This window comes from Salvelinus alpinus, chromosome 30 (assembly GCF_045679555.1).
Source record: "Salvelinus alpinus chromosome 30, SLU_Salpinus.1, whole genome shotgun sequence".
Classification (NCBI taxonomy): domain Eukaryota; kingdom Metazoa; phylum Chordata; class Actinopteri; order Salmoniformes; family Salmonidae; genus Salvelinus; species Salvelinus alpinus.
In genome coordinates, this window is record NC_092115.1 from 23,294,319 (window position 1) to 23,304,960 (window position 10,642).

Consider the following 10,642-nt stretch of genomic DNA (forward strand, 5'->3'; position numbering starts at 1 on the left):
TCCTGACTATGTGTGTGTCTCTTTATGCTCACAATCTATGTGTATCTCTTTAACCTATGTGTATCTATAGTTCTGTTCTAGGGTATATTTACACACTCTATGTGTATGTGATGTTTGATGTGTGTTTCTCCTTTCTGGAAACTTTATCTATAGAGTTGACTGTCGATCGGACATTAGAGAGAGAATAAAGTAGACGGCACACGTCAAACGTTTGATTTATGACCCAAGTCCGGATGACGTGTGCATGCCCATATTTGGCCATCCGGTCAGGACATCCTGGCGGGAAGTGATCACGTGGTGATGCCCATATATGGGCATCCTGTTCCTGTTCTCACGCCTTAGAGTGAGTGCGACAATATGTATATAATACTAAATATAAAATATTGTCTGCGAGTATAACAAAACGTTATTAAGGGTTATGAATATGGGATAATCAATCCATTTTAAACTAAACACTGGCATAAAAAAGTTGACATCCATGCATGCTTTGGAAGATACATGAGAACTGACAGACTTTGTCGCATTTGCACTATCAAATTGTTCACATGCTAAAATTGTCACTTTGGAGTCAGAGCTATAGGCCATTGAAGCGATTCTTAGGGCCTTCAGATCACTGCGTCCGCAGACCTGTTCTTCCAGTGCATATCCGGGCACAGTTGTACCACTCAGGGCCTGTTCAATTTTACAGAGCGCTAGCCTAATCTTAAGCCATTCTCTCATCTGCAGAGCAGGATAAAAACTCCCAGGTTTTGCCTGATAAATGGGTTTGGGGCCACTGTCTGTGAATATCTTAACCGTAGAATCCTCCGGTTGGAATATGTAAGACATATGTCCCTCACTCGTACCCAAAACTCCTTTAAAACATTCTGGGGCTTCACAAAGAACTTCCTCGAGGCTTTTGTCACTGGGTTCCTGACAAGAGACGCATAGCATCCCGAGAATTGGCCTAGGAGACATCATTTTCTGTTTAATGTTCAGGGTTTATTTTTTAAAATCTTGTTTAGTGTTCTGGGGCCGCATGTCTTGTTCTGGGCTTCATTTATAAGGCGTCTGCCAACCCAAATACCCCAGGACATTCGTGTTTCATAGACAACAACCATAAGGTCAATAAAACAGGGGGTGGGGGGCCATACTCTTTGAAATGTTCATCCCTCCCAGTTCAAAGAGGACCCTAGACATCAATCATCATGACAACTTCAAAGGCATTATATACATATTGTCGCACTCACTCTAAGGCGTGAGAACAGGATGCCCATATATGGGCATCACCACATGATCACTTCCCGCCAGGATGTCCTGACCGGATGCCCAAATATGGACATAAATCAAACGTTTGACGTGTGCCGTCTACTTTATTCTCTCTCATTAGGTCTCACCGTTTACAACCTATAAGCTATTTTCCAGGGGTCATAAATCCCTAGCCAGCAGCCTATTTTTCGGTTGTTGCTTGTTCTTTTTACGTCAATATCTCGTATCTCACTCCGCTCTATTAGGTTTCCCTTCCTTTCTCCATTTTTGGACTTTTTTTCAGTATTGAATAGATTAAGTTATCTTGTTCGCATATAATTACCTTCCTTTCTCACCAAGCCTAGTTTATATCCACACCTGTTTAAATATATCTATCGCTACTTTCATAGTCTCAGACTACTTCCCATATACAGAGAGACTATTTAGATATTAGGACTTTATTTAGGTATGTCTTTTGAATTGGGTCTATGGCTAATTTATGACAGTTAACCATAAGTTATCCTATTTGTACAAAACGACCGTCCTATCTAACAACACTTATTTAATATCCCTTCCTTCTGTTATTTTGATTTGTGGTAGTGCACGTTACCTCAGGTCTTATCGGACCTGCCTTCCTTCCTATTGATTTTGGTTAAACTACAAAGTAGAAACCTAGTGAATCTGTTTAGAATAATTGTCATGTTCCTGACCTTATTTCCCTTCTTTTGTATTTATTTAGTATGGTCAGGGCGTGAGTTGGGGTGGGTTGTCTAGGTGTGTTTTCTATGTTGGGATTTTGTGTTCGGCCTGGTATGATTCTCAATCAGAGGCAGCTGTCAATCGTTGTCCCTGATTGAGAATCATACTTAGGCAGCTGGGGTTTCACGTTTGGTTTGTGGGTTTTTGTTTCCTGTGTCAGTGTTTGTGCCACACGGGACTGTTACGGTATGTTCGTTTGTTATTTTGTATCGTGTATTGTTTTCTTGTACATTAAATATCATGGAAACTTACCACTCTGCACATTGGTCCTCCGATCCTTCTCGCCTCTCCTCGTCCGATGAGGAGGACGAAATAGACTGCCGTTACAGAAACACCCACCACCAAAGGACTAAGCAGAGTGGTAAAGGACAGCAGCAGCAGCGGCAGAAGACACAGGACTCATGGACTTGGGAGGAGATCCTGGACGGCAAGGGACCCTGGGCTCAGCCAGGGGAATATCGCCGTCCCAAAGCAGATTTGGAGGCAGCGAAGGCAGAGAGGCGCTGGTATGAGGAGGCAGCGCGGCGACGCGGTTGGAAGCCCGAGAGTCAGACCCAAAAATGTCTTGGGGGGGGGGACACACGCGGAGTGTGGCTAAGCCGGGTAGGAGACCTGAGCCAACTCCCCGTGCTTACCGTGGAGTGAAAGGGCATCGTACTGGTCAGGCACCGTGTTATGCGGTAGAGCGCACGGTGTCCACAGTACGCGTGCTTAGCCCAGTGCGGGCTATTCCACCTCGCCGCACTGGCCGGGCTGGGTTGGGCATCGAGCCGGGTGCCATGAAGCCGGCTCAACACATCTGGTCTCCAGTGCGTCTCCTCGGGCTGGCGTACATGGCACCAGCCTTACGAATGATGTCCCCGGTTCGCCAGCATAGCCCAGTGCGGGCTATTCCACCTCGCCGCACTGGCAGGGCTACGGGGAACATTCAACCAGGTAAGGTTGGGCAGGCTCGGTGCTCAAGAGCTCTTTTACTCCTTCACGGTCCGGTATATCCGGTGCCACCTCCACGTACCTGTCCTCCGGTGGCAGCCCCCCGCACCAGGCTGTCTCTCCGGTGTCTCTCTACAGTTGCTCCCGCCTGTCCAGCGCTGCCAGAGCCTTCCTCTTCTCCAGCGCCGTCTGAGCTGTCTGCCTGCCCAGCGCCGTCTGAGCTGCCTGCCTGCCCAGTGCCGTCTGAGCTGTCTGTCTGTCCAGCGCCGTCTGAGCTGCCTGCCTGCCCAGCGCCGTCTGAGCTGCCTGCCTGCCCAGCGCCGTCTGAGCTGTCTGTCTGCCCAGCGCCTTCTGAGCTGCCTGCCTGCCCAGCGCCGTCTGAGCTGCCTGCCTGCCCAGCGTCATCTGAGCCGCCCGTCTGTCCCGAGCCGTCAGAGCCGCCCGTCTGTCCCGAGCCAGTAGAGCCGTCCGTCAGTCAGGAGCTGCCAGAGCCGCCCGCCAGCCAGGAGCTGCCAGAGCCGCCAGCCAGCCAGGAGCTGCCAGAGCCGCCAGCCAGCCAGGATCCGCCAGAGCCTGCAGTCAGCCAGGCGATGCCAAAATCACCCTTCACTCTGGAGCTGTCGGAGGCGTCCTTCACTCCAGCGCTGCCGGAGTCTCCCGCCTGTCCGGCGCTGCCGGAATTCCCCGTTCATTCGGGACCCATGGCTAGGGTCCCCAGGCCAAGGTCGGCGGCGAGGATCGCCGCTCATAAGAGGCCACGGGGGCGATTAAGGAGGCGGATAAAAACAATGTTGAAGTGGGGTCCACGTCCCGCGCCAGAGCCGCCACCGCGGACAGACGCCCACCCAGACCCTCCCCTAGAGTTTAGGTGGTGCGCCCGGAGTTCGCACCTTGAGGGGGGGGTTCTGTCACGTTCCTGACCTTATTTCCCTTGTTTTGTATTTATTTAGTATGGTCAGGGCGTGAGTTGGGGTGGGTTGTCTATGTGTGTTTTCTATGTTGGGATTTTGTGTTCGGCCTGGTATGATTCTCAATCAGAGGCAGCTGTCAATCGTTGTACCTGATTGAGAATCATACTTAGGCAGCTGGGGTTTCACGTTTGGTTTGTGGGTGTTTGTTTCCTGTGTCAGTGTTTGTGCCACACGGGACTGTTACGGTATGTTTGTTTGTTATTTTGTATCGTGTATTGTTTTCGTGTACATTAAATATCATGGAAACTTACCACTCTGCACATTGGTCCTCCGATCCTTCTCGCCTCTCCTCATCTGATGAGGAGGACGAAATAGACTGCCGTTACAATAATTAAGCACCCATTACTGATTAATTCTAAGCCTTTTAGAACATCAAATCAAAGATATCTTAAATCATTCCCCCCAAATTCGTAAATAAAGATTTACTGACCTGTCTTGTAGACTGGGAAAAGCAATGTAGGTTGGATCCCGTCACCGTCTCTGCCGACCTTAGGTATATACTGGCCTGTTATGGAACCCCAATGTCAGGGGACAGGTCTTTAATTTACGGGTCAATGACCCGCCCGTGCACGGTATTACGGCGTGGTACCTTCGGACGGCAGGGACAGATATTGGGTTCCGGCTTCGAAGGACCAATTGTCACGAGAATTTTGTTCTCAGTGTTCATAATACCCAATTGAATTAATTACTCAGCCTGAAACCCAGAATTTGTAAGAAACTGGTTGAAATGAATCAGACGGAGGCCCAGCCACAATAGTCAGAACATGTATTTACGAGAGCGCTCTGCCAATCATTACATGTACATTGGTTTATATACCTCTCATTTCGTCATAAATGTCCCTCCTCCTCTAATACAATGACAATATAGTTCACAAGTCCTTCTCCTACATTGCCTGCCACCTGTTATACAATCTACTACAAGCCCAAGGTTTCTCCCCTCCCTGGGTGGGGAGACTTCCTTTCCTGTTATCAGTTCCACAGTGGTCACAAGATGTCTGCCACAGTTCCTTGCCTGCTATAGGGAATAGGGTGCCATTTGCGGACAATGTTAAGTGTAATAGGACTACATGAACAATTCTAATTCTAATTAAGTGGTGTATACACACTTGGTGTCTGAGTCAAACTAATGGTGACATGCAGTACTTCCTGCCCTAATAAGTCAGTAGGCCTAATATGTATCTAGGAGAGTTTATTTGAGACTATAGAGAAAACGCTCTTTTGATATGTGTTAACCTCTGGCACTCAAAGCATTCTTTCTTATGTTTTCAAGTTTCAAGATGAGTGAGGGATGTTTGTCTAGACATGGTTTTACAGAGTGACATTTCAGGAATGTATAAAATAAACCATATATGCTCTTACGGTTTGTGACTTGACCTTAGTCTTGAGCTAAGTATACGCTGGCCATTTTTGGAGTCAATATTGCCAGTTTACCGTGGCTTTTGTCACTAGGAGGTTAATTCTGCTAGTTGTCTTGGGAAATCTGATGGCCCCTGACTCTTCCCTATGACTTCCGTTATTCATCAATACACTCATCCTTTCCAACAAACACTTCTCTATTTGTATTAAACACAAAATGTATTAACCGGACATTGATGTAATGATGTTGACATTACTTCTGTATTCTCTGTAATTCTTTCTTCATCTAAAAATGGATATTCAATTTTACATTCAGCACAACACAACCTGTTTAGATATCCATGATATATCCTAGTGGCCAGGGACATTAATGTAGGAAAACTGAAATCTGTTTTACCTAATTTTTAGCAATATGTCACATGTGCAATTAGATGGAAAAAACTCCAGATCACTTTTATTCCACACACAGAGATGTATACAAAGCTCTCCCTCGCCCTCTACTTGGAAAATCTGACCATAACTCTATCCTCCTGAAACCTGCTTACAAGCAAAAACTCAAACATGAAGAACCAGAGACGTGCTCAATATGGAAGTGGTCCGAGGAAGCGGATGCTAAGCTTGAGGACTGTTTCACAAGCACAGACTGAAATATGTTCCGGGATTAATCCGATGGCATTGAGGAGTATTCCACATCAGTCACCAGCTGTTGTGGAAAATATTCAATCAAATACTTCTCAGATACCGGAGCTTGTAAATTCAATTACACTTTATTACAAACAGTAACAAAGCCGAGCAATTCCATGGAAGAACTGAATCTTCATTCTTAATACTTGGCTTTTATACAGTCTTACCCTTATATAACGTTGTCACTCCACTTTACGAATCTTGTTGTCTTACTTAGTTTCCATTCTCTTATTGGCTCAGACATTGGGGCATAGATTCTATTGGTGGCGTGACATGCATACTCCTACTGGTGCCTATCACTGATTAGCTAATGTTCCTGTCCAAAGGTCTTCACAAGTACAGGCCGATGTTGTCTATGTATGATTAACCCATGTGCGTGTCCAGTAGCCTTCACAAGATCCGATATGGCCCAGACCAGTCACGTCTTGTTGGTCTACCTTGCCTCATCCACACAGATTCTGCTTACGTTCTGTTTTTTACATGTCTAATAGTTGACTTGATGTTGATCCAGCTTTGTACACTCACATGGGTTCAGCCTTCATTCTGTTAACACATGTCTAATATTTAAACGTATATTAGTATAGTTACTGAGAATCACCAGATGACTGGAACACTCTCCCACACAGCTCGTTAATAAGTGCATTTTTCAACGTCATCCCCACAGTGACCGTACGTCACAGGAGGTTGGTGGCACCTTAATTGGAGAGAATGGGCTCGTGGTAATGACTGGAGCAGAAGGAGCGTATTGGTTTCACCTCCCTCTGCAACTGGATCCTGGACTTCCTGACAGGCCTCCCCCAGGTGGTGAGAGTAGGCAACAACACATCCACCACGCTTACCGTCAACACGGGGGCCCTTCAGGTGTGCGTGCTTAGTCCCCTCCTGTACTCCCTGTTCACCCATGACTGTGTGGCCACGCATGACTCCAACATCATCATTAAGTTTGCCGACGATGCGAATGTGGTAGGCCTGATCACTGACAACGATGAGACAGCCTATAGGGAGGAGATCAGAGACCTGGCAGTGTGGTGCCAGTACAACAATCTTCTCCTCAACATGAGCAAGACAAAGGAGCTGATCGTGGACTCCAGGAAAAGGAGGGCCGGGCATGCCCCCATTCACATCAACAGGGCTATATTGGAGCCGGTCGAGAGCTTCAAGTTCCTTGGTGTCAACATCACTAAGGACCTATCATTGTCCAAACACACCAAGACAGTTGTGAAGAGGGCACGACAACACCTATTCTTGAAAACATTTGGCATGGGTCCTCAGATCCTCAAAAAGCAAGCGGTACCGGAGTGCCAGGTCTGGGACCAAAAGGCCTACTTAACAGCTTCTACCCCCAAGCCATGAGACTGCTGAACATTTAATGAAATGGCTATCCTGACTATTTGCATTGACACTCTTATTTTATTTTATTTGTATTTATTCTTATTATTGTTATTTTTTGCACTGACTCTCATGCACAGTACACTTACTGGACTCTAACCACACACTCACACATTCTACACCGAAACTCCAAAACATGCATATTGACGCTCCACACACACATATGCATTACATTCCTTCACACTCTTCACATATGCTGCTGCTACTCTGTTTATTATCTATGCATAGTTACTTTACCCCTATCTACATGTACATATTACCTAAATCACCTCGACTAACCCTTGCATACACCTACACATTGACTCGGTACCAGTACCCCTTGTATATAGTGTTGTTATTTTTATTTCATTGTGTTACTATTTTTCCTTTCGTTTATTTAGCAAATTTTTCTTACTTTTTTCAACTCTGCATTGTTGGTTAATAAGGGCTCGTAAGTAAGCATTTCACTGTTGTATTCGGTACATGTGACAAATACATTTTGATTTGATTTGATGATGTGATACTGCACAATATGTGAATAAATAATACTGTTGAAGGTTCTAACCCTGTATAATCTCTCGTGGACAGATCTGACCAAATTACGCAATATTTTAGGTCTGGCCTAACCGAGATTAGCCTGTATAAAGTTGAGATACAGCAACATCCAAATGGAAGGGATTTTCTTTTATCAGAAAGAAACCCTCCAGCAACTGCATGCATTGATGATGACATGTCCTTTATTTAAGTGATAATGCCAGAGAAGACGGTTTTTGGAGGACATATTGGCATAGGTGTTGTTAGGCCCAAGACGAAGTCGAAGGTTACCAACATATTCAAATAATGATTGTCGTGGAAAATTGTCTCAGAAATATAACACTCTTACAAGAACTTGTGAATTCAATATAGACTTTAATACAAAGTAGCAAAGCTGAGCCCTTCCATGGAAGGACCCTATCACAAACGTAACAGAACCGAGCCCCTCCATGGAAAGAGACTAAATTCTCATATTACAGAGTCCTGCCTGTATAGGATTCTGTCTTTGCATAACGTATAGAGTCCCCTCCCTCTATATGAAAATAGCTTCCCTTGACCTTTCTCCATTATTTTATTTTCATCTCAGAGCTTGCTTGTTAACGCCCACATCTGACAGCTGTATAGGTTATATTGGTAGCGGGGCCCTGGTCCTATATGTTCCATTCCTTATATAGCCATTCTGTCTCAGCTCTTCTAAGTGGACAGCCTAGATGCTGCTAATATTGGAAATGTAATCATAGTCATGAGTTTTGCTCCCACATAATTGACATATTTTAATTGAAAACTTTCTTTTGCTGAAATTATTCATACTATTTCATCCTTCCACAAGATATAGTCCCGAAACAAATGTAGGGTTTCTACCCAAGCCAGCTGGTTGTTCGTTCCATTGGCTAGGTTGCCAGAGACCCGACCCAGTAGTTCATGTCTTTTTGTTCTGTATCTATGGACGCGACCCAGTCGTTCGTTCCAAATGTTCCATTGCCATACTGGCTGGCAACTTTCTTATCCCTTGCTTGCTAGCTAGCCAACTACGGCTAACTCATAGTCACATCAAACAGTGCAGACAGAATAACAACAGTAGCTGCATTTGTTTAACCTGTTTCCTAGTGACATTTATTTGGATACGTCCATAACAATGAGCTAATGAGGCACGATTTCACCTGGCATAGAAAATGTGCTCTCTCGTTAGGACACTGTTGTTCAGAGGAGCTAGTCAACAACACAGATAACACAAAATAACTTCAAACTGAAGCTGGAAAGACTGCAAACGAGCTGCACTTCATTTCATTTGACCTTTTTTCAATTGACATTTCTTTGTATATATTAAAATGATGCCAGCTGATTCATGATTTCGACTGGCTGAGAAAAGCTGCCTGCCTCTCTCGTCCCGACTCCTACACGTTCATTGCTATGGGACAGTTGGACATCGAATTTGAAAATGTAAACAATGTTGAAAATGTCAGAGACAAAGAGCAAGGTTTATACATATCTTCACTGTTGAAAACTAAATGTTAGTCTAAAAGAAATGTGAGATCATGTCTAGATGCTTTTTATAGTGGAGATCAAGTTTATAACTTCCGTGCCTGGACTGATGAGACAGTGGATTGCGCAGTCAGATGGAACAGAGTAAATAGGCCATTTGTATAGCCATTTGTAACTTGTGGAATAGACACCGGATGGAATATCAGCACCTATCAGCATTCAGGATTAGACCCACCCGTTGTATACTTAAGCAATAAGGCCCGGGGGGGTGTCGTTATATGGCCAATATACCACGGCTAAGGGCTGTTCTTATGCACTACGCAAAGCGGAGTGCCTGGACACAGTTCTTAGCCGTGGTATATTGGCCATATATCACAAACCCCCGAGGTGCCTTATTGCTACTATATACTGGTTACCAATGTAATTTGAGCAGTAAAAATAAACATTTTGTCATACCAGTGGTAGACAATCTGATATACCATGGCTGTCAGCCAATCAGCATTCAGGGCTCGAACCACCCAGTTTATAAATTAAAGTAATTATATGCCATTGTTCTTTGTTTACAGTAGTAGGCAAGGCAGGAAGGCTAGGCAGGTAGGCAGGTAGGCTACGCCCTATACCTCAGTTATTTAGCTGTTTGTGCACATGCAGCAACAAGACAGGAGTTCATGCATTGTAGGATTTTTTCATGTGTTGTTCAAATTTTCATGTTTTCATGTGTTGCTGCCATGCTATGTTGTTGTTTTAGGTCTCTCTTTATGTAGTGTCTCTCTTGTCATGATGTGTGTTTTGTCCTATATTTTGAATTTTTAATCCCAGCCCCCATCCCCGTAGGAGGCCATTTGCCTTTTGGTAGGCCATCATTGTAAATAAGAATTTTTTCTTAACTGACTTGCCTAGTTAAATAAATGTTCAATAAAAAAATAGACCATGTTCTAGAGAGGATATATGGTGCTTTCAAAAAAACTGGGAAATCGGGTCAAAAAACGAGGTCAAATAATGACGACAGTGATCTTCAGGTCGGAAAGACAGAACTCTAGAAAGAGACCGATGTTTCCATTTTGGAATTACGAGTTGGGGTCTTCCCAGTCAGAGCTCGTTCCCCCCCGAGTTCCTAGGTGTCTTGAACGCGGCAATAGACTAGACCGCAGACAAAATCCAACAGAAAAACATGTATTGAGCTCAACACTATAGCATTGCTACACATAGACAAGGCTTCGTTCATCAACTGTGAATTTAGGCCTTCTACTGACTTCCTGCAGCCTAATAAATGATACATTGTCCCGCCTAACACAGGTCTTTGTTAGATAGCCTAGTGGTCAGGGCTC